Source organism: Canis lupus, chromosome 12 (genome assembly GCF_003254725.2).
Source record: "Canis lupus dingo isolate Sandy chromosome 12, ASM325472v2, whole genome shotgun sequence".
NCBI lineage: Eukaryota > Metazoa > Chordata > Mammalia > Carnivora > Canidae > Canis > Canis lupus.
The window spans coordinates 53465588-53485818 of record NC_064254.1 but is presented as its reverse complement, the minus strand read 5'-3'; the positions used below and the strand labels follow the sequence as shown (position 1 = coordinate 53485818).

At 35.0% G+C, this 20231-nt stretch overlaps 1 long non-coding RNA gene across 1 annotated transcript in view; it reads left to right on the top strand.

Annotated features, from left to right (window-relative positions):
- Positions 1-20231, top strand: part of LOC125752262 (uncharacterized) — a 55630-nt gene that overhangs the window by 34297 nt on the left and 1102 nt on the right. The gene's annotated exons all lie outside the window — the stretch shown is intronic.

Here is a 20231-nt window from a genome sequence, read left to right as displayed (position 1 = left end):
AAGTTACATTACAAAGCTGTAGTGATCAAAACAGTAATGGTACTGTCACAAAAGCAGACACATAAATCAGGGGAACAGAATAGTAAGCCCAGACATGAACATACAACTATATGGTCAATTAATCTTCAACAAAGCAGTAAACAATATCCAATGAGACGAGAGAATCTTGGGACACCTGGGTGGCTCAGTGGTTGAGTGTCTGCCTTTGGCTCAGGGCGTGATCCTGGAGTCCTAGGATCGAGTCCCACATCAGGCTTCTGGCATGAAGCCTGCTTCGGCCTATGTCTCTGCCTCTCTCTGTGTATCTCTCATGAATAATAAATAAATAAAATCTTAAAAAAAAAAGTCTCTTCAACAATTGGTGTTGGAAAAACAGACAGCAAAATGCAAAAGAAAAAAACTGGACCTCTTTTTACACCATATTAAAAAGTAAATAGATTAAGGACAACAATGTGAGACTTGATACCATAAAAACCCCAGAAAAGTACACAGGCAGAACTTTTTTTTTTTTTTTTTTTTTACATTAGCCATAGCAACTTTTTTTCTAGATAGATCTCTGGAAAATAAAAGCAAAAACTATTGGGACTATGTCAAAATAAAAAGCTTCTGTACAGCAAAGGAAACAACTGATAAAACTAAAATGTAACCAACTTATGGAATGGGAGAAGCTACTTGTAAATGACATCTGATAAAAGGTTAGTATCCAAAATATATAAAGAGCTTACAAAATTCAATACCAAAAGATCTAAAAATGATCTAATTAAAAATGACAGAACACACGAATAAACATTTCTCCAAAGAAGACATGAGACCAAGAGATACATGAAAAAAATGTTCATTATCACTAATCATCACAGAAATGCAAATCAAAACCATGAAGTAATGCCACCTCACACCTGACAAATAGCTTAAATCAAAAATACAAGAAAAAACAAGTGGTGGTAGGACGTGGAGATAAAGGAACCTGGTACAGTGTGGTGGGAGTGCCAACTTGTGTAGCCACTATGTCAAATACTATGGAAGTTCTTCAAAAGGTCAAAAACAGAATTACCCTACAATCCAGTAATGGAACTACTGGGTATTTACTAAAAAATACAAAAACACTAATTTAAAAGGATGTATGCACTTCTATGTTGATTGCAGCATTATTTACAATAGCCAAATGATGGAAGCTGCCTAACTGTCCATCAACAGATGAATGGATAAAGAAGTGGCATATATATATATATATATATATATACAAGTGAATATTATTCAGCTATAAAAAGGAATGAAATCTTACCATGTGCAATGACATAGCCAGAGCTAGAGAGAATTATGTTAAGCAAAATAAGTCAGTCAGGGAAAGACAAATACCATATGATTTCACTCATATGTGGAATCTGAGAAATAAAACAAGCAATGGGGAAGAAAGGGAGGGAAGGAATAAGGGAGGGAGGAAGAGAGAATGAGAGGAATGAGAGAAAGAGAGAGAGAAAGAGAGATCAAGACACAGACTTTAATCATAGAGAAAAAACTGATGGTTACTGGAGGGGAAGTGGATGGGGGGGGATCAGTTAAATAGGTGATGGAGATTAAGGAGTGCACTTGTCCTGTTGAGCATGGGATGATGTATGGAACTGTTGTATCAGTATATTGTACACCTGAAACTAATATAACACTGTATGTTTAACTGGATTAAGATAAAAACTTAAAACACACACAAAAAAGAAAGACCTTTCTCAAACTTCAAAAAAAAAAATCCTGAACACTTGGGATTTTATGAAACTTTGAATCTAATTTAAATTAAGTTGTATTTAAATTATGTACTTTTGGAGGTCTCATCTGATACTGTGCCAGCAGGGAAAGGGGAATATTATCTCATTACTGCTAAATAGGGTGAAAGTCCACATTCTACTCATCGTCTGTCCATACCCTAGGAGTTATGAGGCATTTCTCTGCCATTGGCCAGGGTGTAGTGAGGCTTCACTAGGCCTGTCTGTTAGGTCAGAGGGGCCTCATTATCACTTTACATGACCCTCTTCACCCATAGTTGGAGATATGGCTCATTATCTCTGGACTGTGGGGAAAGATCTGACTCTTTAGTAGGCCACTTCTGACATCAATCTAACAGACTCTAAGGTGAGGGTACAGGTGTATGATCCCGATGTGGTCTCCATTGTTACCAGAGGGGTGAGAGGGAGGCAGAAGTTCTCATTATCACCCAGTGATATCATCATTCAGCCTTCTGGCCTGATACAACTCAGGCGTGCCTCATTATAGCAGAGGGTAGAAGTCTATTAGGTGGCCCCTATTCAAAACTTTGCTTGCAAAAGTTACATTATGGTGGGTCCATAATTTATTCTATGATGCTTGGACAAGAATAGGTCAATTATCACCTAAATGTTTTCTGTCTTTACTAGGCTATCCTTTCCAGGTTCTTCAGCTAGAGAAAGGTTTTATTGGGGTTTTCTTCTCTTTGCCTGCTGGTATTTTGGGGGTGGCAAACTTCTCTACCACCAAATTAAGGATATATGAGATGAAAAGTAAATTCAAGGAGTGAACTGCCATGCTATTCCTTGGTCCAAATGTCCCTGGACAATCTGCCTTCTTCTCTCCTCATTTCAGAGTATTCTTATCTGTGTGTTATGTTTGTGTTACGGTTTTTACCCATACTTGATGGGAAGAACAGAAAAAAGTGCGTCTACTCTGTCTTATTGACAATACTGATTTTTAACACTATTTTGAAAATCAGAGACTAAATAATTTCCTCACACATATGCAAGATATGAATTTCTATATATTTATATCCCTTCATGTAACTTATATCTTTTTGTTTTAGAGATTTTATTTATTTATTCATGAGAGACACAGAGAGAGAGGCAGAGACATAGGGAACTCCCCCACAGAAAGCCTGATGCAGGACTCGATCCCAGGACCCTGTCTGGGATCACAACCTGAGCTAAAGGCAGATGCTCAATCACTGAGGCAGTCAGGTGTCCCCATGTAACTTATATCTTAATTACTAGCAACTGTTCTCTATCTGAATTGTGTTCCATTTTTTCATAATATGTAAAAAGACAAAGCCCCCATAAATATTGATTACTTAGTTTTGTTTTCACAAGGATTTTTTTTACCAAAAAAAAATGAAATGAATAATTCCAAAAAAAATTATCTACTTTTCCAACATTTAAATGGATCATATCCAATAATGATATTCAGAAAATTATTTTTGGGCAATTCTCAAGGTATAGATTTTCAATAACTATATCATTGTAATTTTGATAATATATTGGTAAAAATTACAGCTTTATTTTTTTCTCTCTATAATGGATGACTTTAATATCTGCTTTGAAATGTTCAAGTTTACTTCAACTAGGCTGTGCAATTTGTAATTTTAGGAACTTTAATTCTATTTCTTATTTTATTAGGTTTGTATTCTTATAAGCTATCACAAAGGTCTTTGTGGACAAATGGAGATTGTCTCAGGTTTGATTTTTATGTGAGGTAGTTCAAGTAAACACTGAAAAAAGAATAAAAGTATGATATGGAAAAAATCAACCAAGGAAATATTTATATGTAAGTTGTTTGTACTTTGTGAAACTGGGGCCAAATTAATGGACTTCTTAGAGGCTATAAGAAGGAAATGGATACATTTATTCATTGATTCCTATCTCCTATCTGCTACTGATTGTGAGCTGAACTTGGGGTATTAACTCCTTGGAATCTCCTGTGACGGGAGTTTCAAATATTTCAGAAGAAAACCACCATTGTGTAAAAGAATGGAAAGTAAGAAAGTTATACGTGCAGGCTGCTGATTGTATGTGCTACTCTGGAGTGAGTGTAGGTAAATATATATATATATATATATATATAGTTATATATATATACATATATATAACTATATATATACAAATATATATATATAAATAAATAAATAATATATAACTATGCTCCTATATTTTGAGTAGTCAGAACTCCTTTATTTAGAAGTCTTCTACCTTTGGGACACATGGGTGGATCATTGGGTCATGTCTGACTCTTGGTTTTGGCTGAGGTCATGATCTCAGGGCTGTGAGACTGAGATCTCACAGGCTCTGCTTCAGGTTCCCAGTTCAGCACAGAGCCAAGCTCAACGTGGAGTCAGTTTAAGATTATCTCTCACCCTCTCCTTCCTCTTTTGCCCGCCCCCACTCAAATGCACTCTAGATAGATGATAGATAGATAGATGATAGATGATGATAGATAGATAGATATAGATAGATAGATAGATAGATGATAGATAGATAGATAGATAGATAGATAGATAGATAGATATAGATAGATAGATAGATAAAATCTTAAGGAAGAGAAGTATACTTTTGCTTACAGAAACTCCAACTTAGGACACAGGGCTCAATTTTTGGTTCAGGCTCAATTTTTGGTTCAGGCAGATTTATTTTTTAGGTTTCTCAATTTTATTTTTTTATTATTTTTTAAAGATTTTATTTATTTATTCATGAGAGACACACACACACAGAGACAGAGAGAGAGAGAGAGAGAGAGAGAGAGAGAGGCAGAGACACAGGCAGAGGGAGAAGCAGGCTCCATGCAGGGAGCCTGAGGCGGGACTCCATCATCCCAGGACTCCAGGATCACACCCTGGGCCGAAGGCAGGCGCTAAACCGCTGAGCCACCCAGGGATTTCCAGGTCTCTCAATTTTAACAAAATGAGGTTCATCTCACTGCTTATGACTTAAAGAAATTTCCTCATTTTAGGTTTCTCCTGGCTCTTTTTCACGAGACTGCTATTTATAAGTCTCCACATTATGGGTTTGTTACCTCAGAATTTTGGTTATTTTTTACACATCTAAGGATTAAAGAGTATGGGAAACAAATGATACTTTCCAATATACTTCAGGATTTAAACAACTTGCAGATACAATATTTTCCTCAAAGACTTAAATGATCTATCTCACCTTTTCCAGAAAAGAAAGTAAAAAATGTTTTCTGTATTTCTGTTTTATATGGAGTATAACAATGCAGGATAATATGTTTTCCTTTTTATTCATTTATCTAATAATGGCATGAAATGGCACCTTCAATTTCTGTTTTTCAGTAATTCTTGCCTCTTTGTAACTCTCATTAGAATTGAAATACAAATATTTTAAGTTTCTTATCAATATGCACCTATACAAACATGTACACACACAGGCACGTACATCTGCACATCTTTAAAAAATGCCCCCTCACCACAAGAAAGTGCATTTGCGTATGCACTGTATCTGCTCATACAGTGTTTAATAAACTCTGGCATTGCTGTTTAGGTTACTGCCTACATATTTTGCCCTTTATTCTCTTTCACTTTTACCCAGAGGAGTCTATCAAGAGACCATGTACAGAAATATCAAGTAAAATATATCATAAAAAAGGAACTCTGAGAACCTAGTGACCTGAAAAAAATGTTACTTATAAAACTAATGACCTAAGAATGCCTTTAAATCAGAAAGCATCTAGTACGGCAAAGAGACCTTCAAAACAGACTGGTAAGCACTGATCCAGATAGAAGATTAAATAGCACGATATATTAAAAAGCATAAGGTAAAATAGGAAAAGTTGGAATTTTTCATTTCACACAAGCATTTCACTCTGCTACTGAGGCCAGCTTCTTTTCTTTTCTCTTTTTCTCTTTGTCTCTTTCTCTTTCTTTCTTTTTCTTTCTTTCTTTCTTTCTTTCTTTCTTTCTTTCTTTCTTTCTTTCTTTCTTTTCTTTTCTTTCTTCTTTCTCTTTCATAGTTTCCTATTTTGGTGTCCATCTAATTTACACTTTTCCTAAATTCAGGGAAACTAATAAGAAATTTATGTAGCAAGTCAAATATTGATACATTATAAATAGGATTTTCATGAGCTAATTAGTGCGATTAATCTAAAGAATAAATATAAATTATATTCAGAGGCTTGTACACATGTAGTTTTCTACAGATTTTTTTTTTATATCTTAAGAATTTCTAACAACAAAGTTTTAGAGTGATTGTTAGTATATTCATTTATTCATATGTCTGGTTCTGTGGATACATGAAGTCTTTATGTTGGCCATAGTGAATAAAACCATTGATTTTCTGTTCTCTAATCAATATTTTATTGATAGGCTTATAGTCAAGTGGCAAAACCAAAAGGAGACGTTCACAACATTTAGCTAAAGATTAAATCAATAGATGAAGTTCTTATTAATGTTCAAAATGACACTTTTATTTTGACAGGAGAAAACATAGTTACTTACGTCCTTTTCATTTACAATAGTGGGGCAGAGGTCAAATATGCATAATGAAATTGAATTTGCAATTTCTTTAGATCAAAAACCCCTGGAAGCTCAGAAATTCATTTTTAAACAGATATATTATCCCTAGTGTACAGTTCAGTAGACTTCATTAGAAATTATGGATGAGCATTTATAATCCTGAAAGGGACTACAGGTCTTTTTATACACAATCCTCAATAAACCCATAATATTGCATAAAGTACATTTTCTGTTTACATAATCAGCTGGTTATTTTTCTTTCTACTTTCTGCCATAATTAAATAAATATGTTATTTTTATGCATTTGTGCTTCTTAAGCAATCTTCATAAAGATTCACATAAAGTCTCAAAATTAAACCTAATTATAAATAAATTTATTTCAGATTTGTTTTCTAATTCAGGAACTCTAGTAGAAGTAAATGACATATCTTTTTTATTCCATTTCTGATTTTTTATTTTCATTTAATAGATGCAAATAAATGTTTTTAGGCTTGGTAATGTTCTTCCTCCAATATATTTTTGTACATTTTTATTCATTTTCATAATTTGGCACCATTAGCAGGATACTAACTCATATTGAGTGGGAAATAAGCTGATTGACAGACAAAATTTTACCCATAATTCTATGTTCCTGAGTAAAATATTTTTGATGATTTGCATAAAGACACATACCATAATTATCGTATATCCTGCTTTTGGGCTTCCTTTTTTAAAAAAAATTATTTATTTATTCATGAGAGATACAGAGAGAGAGAGAGGCAGAGACACAGGCAGAGGCAGAAGCAGGCTCCATGCAGGGAGCCCAATGGGGACTCCATCTGGGAACTCCGGGATCACGCCCTGAGCTGAAGGTAGAGGCTCAACTGCTGACCACCCAGGTGCCCCTTGGGCTTTCTTTCTAAACTTGTTTTCTCCAGTCACAAAATAATACTCTACATCTTGACTTTGAACAGTTGTATGAATGCCATTTATCTATGTAATTTCATATTTGAGGAAACTTTGTTTCTTATTTTGTGTCATTGCAGATTATATTGTGATAAATAACTTTACAAATAATTTGGTTTTCTATTCTATTTTATAATTATAAATTTCTATACAATGATTTTCTCTTTTACAGGGTATATGTTATTCTTAGAATTTTTCCTTCCCATTTCTACCTTGGTTTCCAGATGCTTGTATCTTTTTATAATACCACCAGCAGTGTTACATCATATTTACTTGCCTGCTCCCTTACACTGGCAAATATATGAATAAATAGCCCCATGAATAGTTAAAACTAAATCCTTCCAGTTTAGTAGGCAGATTATAGTATTTAATACTATTTAATTTTATATTTTCACTGCAAGTGAGTTTAAACTTCATGTTTTTACTAGGCACTGATAATTTTTCTTGTGTTAAATGCTTATTTATATTCTTTACCAAATTATTTTTTCAGGAGGTTTTTCCTCATTGTTTTTGTCATTTTCTGTCTATTTGTATTTTGTCGATGCTAACAATATAATGTGTCCCCCATATGTAATATACCAATTTTCCTACTTGTCCTTAAACTTTTAATTTCTTAATTTTTATTAAGATGTAAAAAATTATGCCTTATACTTTTCTTCCTTTTTTATTTTATTTTATTTTATTTTTTTAAAAAGATTTTATGTATTTATTCATGATAGACATAGAGAGAGAGAGAGAGGCAGAGACACAGGCAGAGGGAGAAGCAGGCTCCATGCCAGGAGCCCCACGCGGGACTCGATCCCGGGACTTGAGGATTGCACTCTGGGCCAGAGGCAGGCGCTAAACAGCTTAGCCACCCAGGGATCCCCTTTTTGCTTCCTTTTTTAAAATGTACTTCAGGTGTGTATTCTTACATTCTTAAAGAGTTATATTTTGAATCTATAGCAGAAGGCCAAAGAAGGTTCAAAGAAAAAAATACCAATTTTACTATTTGGTTCTTACTCAGTTCCAAAGGTTAACATGGGTTTCCTAAGGTCTGCTTTAAATCTTAATCAGAGATGATAATTGAGAATGAATTCTGTTTTCTTTTCAGAGTAAGAGGAGTGCTGAACAAGCATGAAAAATCTCAGAGATAATTCATTTTGGGGATAATAAATAGCTGAAGATAGTATTTACCAATTAATTAAAAGAAATTCAATTTATTCCTATATTTTAACATTCTAGAAGTATATGATGTAGTTATTGCCAAGAAATACCATTGATGAAAATCATTATTTTCTGCAATTGATGTTAAAAGAATCAAGGAATTGACACTTAACAGTGAAATAATATGATTTCTTAAATTGTCTGGGTCAAACAGGAGAATTAATACAGAAAAAGGAATTGAATCAATTTTGGAACAAGACAGATACATCCATTTCCTTTAATAAATTCTGGCTAAAACATCTCCCAATCATTTTATTGCAAATGGAGAAGTGAAACTACATACAATCAAATTAGAGTTGCTTTATATTGTGAATAAAGGTCAATTTGTCTTACAGATCACTACAATAAGAGTAACCACAATGAACAAATATTACGTGCTTAACATATATCCAGCTCTGCATTTAGTATATTACATGAATTTCTTTAATTATTCCCTTTTTTTATTTTTTGCAGTTTCAAGTTTTTATTTAAATTCTAGGTAGTTAATATGTAGTGTAATATTAGTTTCAGGAGTAGAATTTAATGATTCCTAATTTACATAAACATCCAGTACTCATCACAGGTACCCTCCATAATATATATCACCCATTTAAACTATTCTGCCACTCACCTTCTTTCCAGCTGCCCTTAGTTTTCTCTGGTTGAGTCTGTTTTATGGTTGTCTCGCTCTCACTCTTTTTGTCACTATTTCATATGTTTTGTTTCTTAAATTCCACAAATTAGGGCTCCCTGGATGGCTCAGCAGTTTAGCGCCTGCCTTCAGCCTAGGGCGTGATCCTGGAGTCCCGGAATCAAGTCCCGCATCGGGTTCCCTCCACGGAGCCTGATTCGCCTCTGCCTGTGTCTCTGCCTCTCTCTCTCTCTCTCTCTCTCTCTGTGTCTCTCATGAATAAATAAATAAAATCTTAAAAAAAAGTTCCACAAACTAGTGAAATCATATGGTATTTGTCTTTTTCTAACTCAATTATTTCGCTTAGCATAATACACTCTAGCTCCATCCATGTCATTTTTTCGATGGTTGCGTAATGTTCTATTATAGTTATATTACATTTATAATACCATATAATAATGTTCTATTATATATAATATCACTTTTTATATAAGTGATGGGCATTTGAACTCCTCCAATAATTTGGATACTGTTGATAATGCTGCTATAAACATTGGGGTGTAGGTACTCTTAGAATCAGAATTTTTATATGCTTTGGGTAAATACCTAGTGATATCATAGCTGGAACATAGGGTAGTTTTATTTCTAACTTTTTGAGGAACCTCCATACTGTTTTCCACAGTGGCTGCATTAGTTTGAATCACTACCAACAGTGTTAGAAGGTTCCTCTTTCTCTATATCCTCAAATACTGTTGTTTCCTGAGTTCTTTATTTTAGCCATTTCAACAGGTGTGTGGTTACATCTCATTGTGGTTTTGTTTGTGTTTCCCTGATGATGAATGAAGTTGAGCACATTTTCATGTGTCTGTTAGCCATCTGTATGTCTTCTTTGGAAAAATGTATAGTCATGTGTTATGACCGTTTCTGAACCATTTTGGGGGGGTTTGGATTTTATAAGTTCTTTATATATTATGGTAGCTAATCCTTTTATCAGATACGTTATTTGCAAATATCTTCTATTCCACAAGTTACCCTTTAGTTTTGTTGATTGTTTCCTTTGCTATACAGAAGCTTTTAATCTTGAAGTCCCAACAGTTAATATTTTCTTTTGTTTCTCTTGCCTCCAGAGACATATCAAGAATTCGCCATGGCTGATTCAAAGATATTGCTTGTGTTTTGCTTGAGGATTTTTATGGTTTCATGTCTCACATTTAGGTCTTCCATCCATTTTGCATGCCACTATCCAGTTTTACCAACACCATTTGTTGAAAGACTGTTTTGTTTTGTTATTTTCCATTGGATATTCTTTTCTGCTTTGTCATAGATTAGTTGGCCATAAAGTTGTGGATTCATTTCTGGGTTTTCTACTCCCTTCCATTTATCTAAGTGTCTGTTTTTATGTCAGTCCCATACTGTTTTGATCACTACAGTTTTGTCATATAATTAGATGTCTTTAATCCTGAGGTCTCCAGATTTGCTTTTCTTTTCCAAGACTGCTTTGGCTATTCAGGATATTTTGTGGTTCCATACAGATTGTAAGATTGTTTATTATAGCTGTGTGAAAAATGCTGGTGGTATTTTGATTGCTTTGGGGAGTATAGACATTTTAACAAGCTTTGTTCTTCCAATCCATGAACGTGGATTTTTTTCTTTTCTTTGTGTCATCTTCAATTTCTTGCATAAATCTTTTATAGTTTTCAGAGTCAGACTTTTTATCTCTTTGGTTAGGTTTATTCCTAGATATGTTAGAATTTTTGGTGCAATTATAAATCAGATTGATTCCTTGATTTCTCTTTCTGCAGCCTCATTATTTATGTATACAAATGCACAGTTTCTGTACATTGATTTTATACCCTGCAATTTTACTGAACTCGTGTATTAGTTATAGCAATTTTTTCGTGGATTCTTTTGGGTTTCCTACATAGAATATCTTGTCTGCAAATAGTGAAAGTTTTGACTCCTTCATTGTTGATTTGCATGTGTTTTTTTTTTTTTTTCCTTTCTGTTGGCTGATTGCTGAGCATAGGACTTCCAGTATGTGTTAAATAACAGTGGTGAGAATGGACATCCCTGTCTTGTTCCTGACTACAGAGGAAAAGCTCTCAGTTTTTCCCGATTGTGGATGATATAGCTCTGGATTTTCATATATGGTCTTTTTGATGTTGAGGTATGTTCCCTGTAAGCCTATTTTGTTGAGAGTTTTTATCATGAATGTATGCTGTACTTTGTCAAATACTTCTGCATCTATTTAGAGGAACATATGGTTTCTTTCCTTTCTTTTATTAATGTGGTGTATCATCATGATTGATTTGTGAATATTGAACCATCCTTATAGTCCAGGAATAAATTCCACTTGATCATGGTGAATAATTTTTTAATGTACTTTTGGATTCAGTTTGCTAGTATCTTGTTGAGAATTTCTGCATCCATTTTGATCAGGGATATTGGCCTGTAATTCTCCTTTTTAATGAGATATTTGTCTGGTTTTGGAATCAAGGTCATGCTAGCCTTATAGAATGAGTTTGAGAGTTTTCCTTCCATTTTTATTTTTTGGAATAGTTTGAGAATAGATATTAACTCTTCATTAAATGTTTGGCTTCCCCCTGGGAAGCCATCTTGCCCTGGACTTTTGTTTATTGGAAGACTTTTTATTCCATTTTTTTGCTGGTTATCCATCTGTTCAAGTTTTCTATGTATTCCTGTTTCAGTTTTGGTAGGTTGCCTTCTAGGAATTTATCCATTTATTCCAGGTTGTCCAATTTATTGGCATATACTTTTCCATAATATATCCATTTATTCCAGGTTGTCCAATTTATTGGCGTATAATTTTTCATAATATTCTCTAATAATTATTTGTATTTCTATGGTGTTAGTTGTGATTTTTTCTCTCCCATTTGTGATTTTATTTATTTTGATCGCTTCTCCTTTCTTTTTGATAAGTCTAGCTAGGCTTTTATCAATTTCATTATTTTTTCAAAGAACCAGCTCCGGTTTCATTAATCTATTCTATTGGTTTTGTTTGTTTTTGTTTCTATATCATTTATTTGTACTCTAATCTTTATTATTTCCCTTCCTCTGCTGACTTAATCTTTATTTGTTGTCCTTTTTATAGATCCTTTAGGTGTAAAATTAGGTTGAATATTTAACATTTTTTTGGCTTCTTGTAGGCCTGCATTGCTACTGATTTCCCTCTTATGACCACTTGTACTGCATTCCAAAGGATTTGGACCATGGTATTTTCATTTTCATTTGTTTCCATATATTTCTTTTATTTATTTCTTGTTTAATTTCCTGGTTAGCCCATTCATTCTTTAGTAGGATGTTCTTTAACGTCCATGTATTTGTCATCTTTCCAATTTTTTGCTTGTGGTTGACTTCAAATTTCCTATTGTTAGGGTTGGCAAATATACATGGTATAATATGACCTCAGTCTTTTTGTACTTGTTTAGCCTTGATTTGTTACCTAGTATGTAATCTGTTCTAGAGAATGTCCCATGTACACTTGAAAAGAATGTTGTTTTAGGATGGAATGATCTGAATGTATCTGTTAAGTCCATCTGGTCCACTGTGTCATTTAAAACCATTTTTTCCTAGTTGGTTTTCTCCTTAGATGATCTGTTAATTGATTTAAATGGGGTGTTCATGTTTGTTTTTGTACCATGTATTTGGGTGCTCCCACATTGTAGGTATAAATATAAAGATATTCTTTTTGTAGGTATAAATATAAAGATATTCTTTTTGTAGGTATAAATATAAAGATATTCTTTTTTAATAATAAATTTATTTTTTACTGGTGTTCAATTTGCCAACATACAGAATAACACCCAGTGCTCATCCTGTCAAGTGCCCCCCTCAGTGCCCGTCACCCATTCATACCCACCCCCCACCCTCCTCCCCTTCCACCACCCCTAGTTCTTTTCCCAGAGTTAGGTATCCTTATTGGATAGATCCTTTCATTATTATAGTGTCCTTTTCCATTTTGTTACATACAGTATTTGCTTTAAAATCTAGTTTGTCTGATAGAATTATGAGTACTCTGGCTTTCTTCTTTTTTTTTTTTTTTCTTTCTTTTGATGTCTATTTGTATGATGAATGATTCTCTATCCCTCACTTTCAATCTACAGGTTTTTTTAAGTCTCAAATGAATCTCTTATCGGTCGCATATAGATGGATCTTGTTTTTTTATCCATTCTGACACCCTGTGTCTTTTGATTGGAGCATTTAGTCTATTTACATTCAGAGTAATTATTGATTGATATGAGTTTAGTGCCAATTTATTGCTTGTTTTGTCATTTCTGGAGATTCTTCTCTGTTCCTTTCTAGTCTTTGTCACTTTTGTGGTTTTTCTTTCCCACTCAAAGAGTCTCCTTTAATATGTTTGGAGGGGCTGGTTTAGTCAGAAACTCCTCTAGCTTTCATTTGTCTGGGAAAGTCTTTATTTCCCCTTCTATTCTGAATGACATCCATGCTGGGTAAAGTGTTCTTGGCTGCGTATTTTACCCATTCAGCACATTGAATATACTATGCCACTCTTCTCTGGTCTGCCAAATTTCTGCAGCAGATCTGCTGCTAACCTTATTTGTCTTTGCTTCTGAATTCAGGACCTTTTTGTCTTGCCACTTTTAGGATTTTATCCTTTAACTCTATACTTTGCAAATTTAGCTACGATATGTCTTGGTGTTGGCTGGCTTTTGTTGATTTTGATGGGAGTTCTCTGTGCCTCCTGGATTTGGATGTCCATATGCTTCCTCAGATTAGGAAAGTTTTCAGCTATAATTTCCTCAAATAAATCTTCTGCCCCCTTTCCTGTCTCTTCTTTTTCTGAGACTCCTATGATATGAATGTTATTATGCTTTATGGAATCACTGAGTTCCCTAAGTCTACAATTGTGATCTAGTATTTTTCATTCCCTCTTCCTTTCAGCTTCATTACTTTCCATAATTTTGTCTTCTATATCACTTATTTATTACTCTTTTTCTTCCATCCATGTGGTCATTACCCCCAGTGGGTTTCAAATCTTGTTTATTACATTTTCCATTCCAGCCTCACTGGTTTTTAGGTCATTTATCTCTGTGGCAAGGGACTCTCTAGTGTCTTTTATGCTTTTCTCAAGCTCAGCTAGCATCCTTATGATTGTTGCCTTAAATTCTGATATTCTTATATTCGTTTTGATTAGATCCCTGGCTGTGGCCTCTTCTTGTTTTTTTTTCTTTTAGGATGAATTCCTCTTTCTGACATTTTGCCTAGGTCTCTGTCTTCTTCTGTCTTTTAGGAAAATCTTTTATGTTTCCTGCTCCTGGTAGTAATATTTTTTATGAAGAAGAGGCCATATACTGTCTAAGGTCTGGCAATTCAGGAAGTGGCTCTGGTGTGTTGTGTACACTCTGCTACTGTGTTTTGGCTGCTCTTTCCCTCAGGCCAGTCCTCTGCAGAGGTTCTTCTTGCCTGTAGTGGGGGGTATTTGGACCTTTGCCAGAATTTGGTGAGTTTTAAAGAGCTGTGCTCTGGTCTGCTTGCTAAAAGAGACCAGACACTATTTCCATTAAAACTGAAGCTTTGCAGAACCTGATAATCAGGAGGCATGGTGCATGCAGGGGTTTGTCCTGGGCTTCAGGGGGAGGGGTCTATTGCACTGGTACTCAGGCACACTTATCCAAAGAAAGCAGCAGGAACAGAGCATATGGTGTGGGGCTGGGTATAAGGGATTTAGGCCATAAGTGTTGGCAGTGGGCTGCTTACTGAAGTTAGTTTACACTAAGGGACAGGAGAGGGAAATGGTGCCAGTCCCCTCCTTCATACCTGCTGAGGGAGATTTGCACCCACCACTTTCCTGGAAGGCCTTCAGAAGAGTGAAAAATCTCCCCTGGTGTGTGTCAGGTGTCTCTCAGTTTGATGACTTCCCCCTGTCTGTCTGTCCAGGACATCTACCTGCCTGGCAGCATAGGGTATCTTGGAGTCTATGCCATACAGGCCTGCTGAATTTTAAAACTCTAATTTGGCAGGGATCCATGCTGGTATTCTGGGGGAGGGTCTCACTGTACTGGGACTGATACAGGTTTGTCCCAGAAAGACATTCACATCAAAACACAGGCACATGGAGTTTGGAAGCACAGAAAAGAGCCAGTGTCCAGGTTAGTCACCCTCAGGAGGTGTCTCTGCCTATATTGAGGGGTGGGGAAGGGAAATGGTACCCATTGGCTGTCTTGTTCTGAGAGAGGCAATGCCACCTCTACCAGATGCACTCCAAGAAGTGTAAACTGTCTGTCACAGTGAGTCCAAACAGATTCTCAGATTGTACTGTCTTCTCCAGGCTATCTGCTCTCTTTCTCCACAGGAGCATTGCAGTGCCTGCTAGGCTCCACAGCAGCAATGCTGTGGACATCCAGAAACTCCAGTTTTGAGCTCTGCTGGTTTTAAAAACTCACAAAAATCAGCCTCTCTAATTTTCTCTATCAATAATTTTGAGGAAGTATTTTCCTTGTGCAATCCCCTGTGTTCTTCTCTCTCCTCCCACATCTTCCCTCTGTGAAGAGGGCTTCCTCTCCTTCACAGGATGTATGATCCTTTTCTCCAACTCTAGGGTTTGTTTGTTTGTTTGTTTGTTTTAAGGAGCCTGATGCCGAACTTGATCCCAGGACCCCAGGAATAGGACCTGAGCCAAAGGCAGATGCTCAACCACTGAGCCACCAAGGTGCCCTCTCTCCAATTCTAGCTTTATATGCATTTTACAGATGAGAAAACTGGGGCTAGAGAAGAGAAATAAAATAAATTAATGGATGAATGAATTAATTAATTAATTAATTGAATAATAGGTAAATAAAATCTTTGTGATCTGAGAATCAGTTATCTCAGACATGCTGATTCCTTCCAAATATTTACAAGTATGCTATAATTTAAAAATATTTTCTTATTGATTCTCTCTTTTTAAAGATTTCTCTGAGACATTATAATTTTTAAATCATTTTTTCCCCTTAGATTGTCTTTCATTCCACTTGGTCTGTATATACTAATTTGACTCCATATTCCTCAGGTGAAAAATTGGGTTGTTAACATTAATACCTCTGTTACAACCCTGCAACAGGGTTGTAATTGATCTACAAAGATCAATCATGATGATGGCTTTTAAAGTAATTTCATTTCATTTTAAATCACCATTCAAATATCAGCTATTATTATATCAGTTTCTTACTCCTCTGATGGTTAGTTTTATATGATAACTTGGCTGGCCTATAGTCCCTAGTTATTTAATAAAACATGAATCTAGGGGTCACTGTAAAAGTATTTTGTACATATGGCTAATATACAAAATCAGTTGACTTAGAGTAAAGGAGAATTTTCCCCCATAATGTGGATGGGTCTCATCCAATCACATGAAAGTCCTTTAGAACAAAACTGAGATTTTCTGGAGACAGAAGAAATTCTGCTCTAAGACTATAGCATAAGCTCCTGACTGACAGTTACAACCTTCCAGCCTACCCTACAGACTTCAAAATTGCCAGCCTTCACAATTGCAGAAGCCAATTCTTTGAAATGTTTTCTCCTCTGTCTCTATCATCTATCTATCTATCTATCTATCTATCTATCTATCTATCTATCATCTATCTATCATCTATCTATCATCTATCAACCTGTCATCTATCTCTTATTGTTTTTATTTCTCTGGACAACTACAACTGATAACTCTTTTTACCACTTTAAATGTTCCTTATGATGATAAGCTCATGTGGTAATTTTCTCCCAATTGATCCCTAGTCAAGGAGTGAACTTTAGGTTCTCAATAAGTATATGCTAAATAAATAAAATTTCATGACATTTTTACTAGATAGGGAGAATAAAGCTCTCACAATAGCTTAAGGAAGAAGTTGGAAGGAAGAAGAAAATATATATCAAGATAAAAATATTTTATTCCATCTACACTATAGAAATCAACTCCAAAGAGATGCCTGTTCAAACTAATTTCCAAATTTTTTTATCTATATTTTCCTTGTTTTCCTCACTTTTGTGGTGAAATTTTTTTTTTTTTTTTTTTTTTTTTTTAATTTTTTTTTATTTATTTATGATAGTCACAGAGAGAGAGAGAGAGGCAGAGACATAGGCAGAGGGAGAAGCAGGCTCCATGCACCGGGAGCCTGATGTGGGATTCGATCCTGGGTCTCCAGGATCGCGCCCTGGGCCAAAGGCAGGCGCCAAACCGCTGCGCCACCCAGGGATCCCTGTGGTGAAATTTTTAATATATTTATTTTTCAAATAATCTAGATTTTGCAAATAATATATGGTCAGGTTCTTTTTGCTACCTGCATACCTTAATCAAGCAAAGTATGACATATGTAAGTTTTTCAAAATAATCTCTTTATGTGTTCTCCAAGTATTGGTAATTAATGGAAGATATTTTTATCATACTAAAAATTAAAAAATATGTAAAAGATAAGGTGCACATGCATGTATATGTTTGCATGTGTGTATATATATATCTTTATATGTACTTAAATGAATAATCTTGCCTTGCATCTACTAAAATTCAGGACTAGTTAAATGGAAATAATGCACAGCAGCATTGTAAGATTCATTTGTTTCTTATAAATATACTTTTTAATTTTTCATTTCTGACATTCTGCTTTAAGTCAAAAGTACTTATGTGAAAGCAATTGTTTTTTCTTTCTTTTTTACCCATCTCTTTTGAAATTGTGTAGGAGGAAGTGAATCACTACCACACAATCCCTGACATTAATTCAACAGACACATATTTTGATTTCAGAAGAATTATGGAAACATTCTTTCAGAAGAGAACAATGAAAGATAGCATTCTGTGCTTAGCACATTTCCCTTTTCCAAGTGGCAATGGAGTGTTGTAACAGCAAAGTAAATTGCTTCCTATTTCTATCTGCTGTATAAAAGTGTGACACTGACTGAACTGAATCATTGAAAACACATCTGTACACAGCCATATGAAAAGTTTTATGTGATTGTAGAACTAGGCAGAATTATTTTGTCTTTGATGTTTTGATAATTAACATGCTTAGGTCATTGATTTGCACACAGTAGGGTAATATTCACAGTGCTGTTAAGAAACTCAGTTTTTAATCTAACACATTTTTATGAGAGAATTTTTACACAGATTTGACCCGAATTAAGGGATACAGCAAGGTATGGTTGTGCACTGGAGCACTAGTGACAGGTTTCCTGGTTGGGAATGATGTTATGGAAGCCTCACAGAGAGTCTGAGGTCATAGAAGCAGAGCTGCCCAACAAGAGTACCAATAACAGAATACTGACATTGCTTATATTGGGCAAAATTAGACAGAGGTTATTAGGATTGATAAATACCTTCAATGTTCTCTCCAGCCCTCTGATTTCCTGTAATACAATTGAACAAACTCAATCAAAGGCCAGAAATCAAGAGGGCCTGGGTGATGCCATGTGTAGGAGTAAGCATCCTTGAGCACAAAACAGGGCTGGGAATTTTTAAGTTTTAAGGAGAGTGGTAAACTCAATTAGTAGGTAAAATACATATACATACATATATATGCATATATACAAGCTTAGTGGCAGAAACTTTACCAAGTCTAGGCTGTTTAACAGTATATCAGGTACAAAGTTCACATTTCTGAGTCATGTGGATACATTCTAGACATGAAATTATAAGCAGAATGAGTTGATGAATACAGGATTATTATTATAACAATATCAATGCTTTTCAATATTGGATGATCACTAATTCCTACTAGGTACTATATTATGTGCTTAGTATATATTTTCTCTAATTCTCAGAATTAGTCTGCAAAATAGATGTTATTAGATTCACTGTACATACAGTGGAACTGGGTTTCAGTAAGTTGCTCAACTTTAGCCAAGTAATTAGTAAAAGCAGGATTCTTCACTAGGTTCTGAAGATTCAAAATCAACATTCTTTATGTAATTGCATATTGGCTTCTAGGTGTATACATACTTACCAAAAAAAGAAAGAAAGAATATTAGATTGAGGGCCCAGAGTAATGTTCAAAATTCATGACAGTGATTTTAGTGACTATTAATCATTTTTAATTGAACTTTTTTTTTCTGCAACTTCTGTAATAAGCTATGGAAATTTACTGAAAAGCTCATCTTGGGCAAATGCTCATAATAAACAATTCACAAAACGTCATGTAATTTTAGGCAGTTTACAGAAATTAAAAGTCCATCCATAAATCATTTCCAGGTAGAATGCATAGACTACAGAGAAATACCAAGAACTTATTCTAATGACTTAGTAAAGCAGATCCATCCAGCCTCTCAGGTCTCGGTGCCAAATAAGACCATGAAAGCATAGTTACTCCCCAAACTGTTGCTGTCCACAGATTTTTAAGATGAAATGCCTTATATGTATTCTTGGCAAGTTCCTCTTTCTATCAAAAATATTTAGCACACCTTATTCTGTTCATGCTGATGAAACAAATTGCCATAAACTGAATGGCTTAAACAACAAACATTTATTTCTCATAGCGTTGGAGGCTGGTAAGTCTAAGACAAAGGTGCCTGTAGATTTAGTTTTGGTGAGGGCCCAAAACTGGTTTCCAGAGAGCCTTCTTTATGTATCCTCACATGACAGAGAGCAGAGAGAGAGAGAAACCATCTTTCTCTTGTTTTTTTCTTACAAAGTCATTAATCCCATGAATGAGAGCTGTACCCTCATGACCTAATTACCTTCTAAAGGCCCCACCTCCAAATACCACTGCACTAGCTTTAGGCTTCAACATATGAATTTTAGGGTAACACAAACATTCATCCCATAGCATAGTGAAAGACTGAAAGGGAAAGGTAAATAAGACAGATACAGTCTCTGAGATTCAAGTAAATTTATAACGGCCATGTTGGAAGATAAATAAAAAGAATGTTGAAATAGAAAATATGAACAGAGGCTCTGATTAGGTAAAGTGATCAGGTAAGTCAAGGTGGAGACAGTTTTTAAGTTGGAATGGAAAAATTAGAGCAGACAAGCAAATAGCTAGGAATAAACATTCCCAAAAGAGGAAACAGTAAAACCCTTAAGAAGAAAGACAGTAGACATATTTTATATATTTTATTTTATTTTTTTAAGATTTTATTTATTTATTCATGAGATACAGAGAGAGAGAGAGAGAGGCAGAGACACAGGCCGAGGGAGAAGCAGGCTTCACGCAGGGAGCCCGACATGGGACTCGGTCCCGGGTCTCCAGGATCACACCCTGGGCTGAAGGC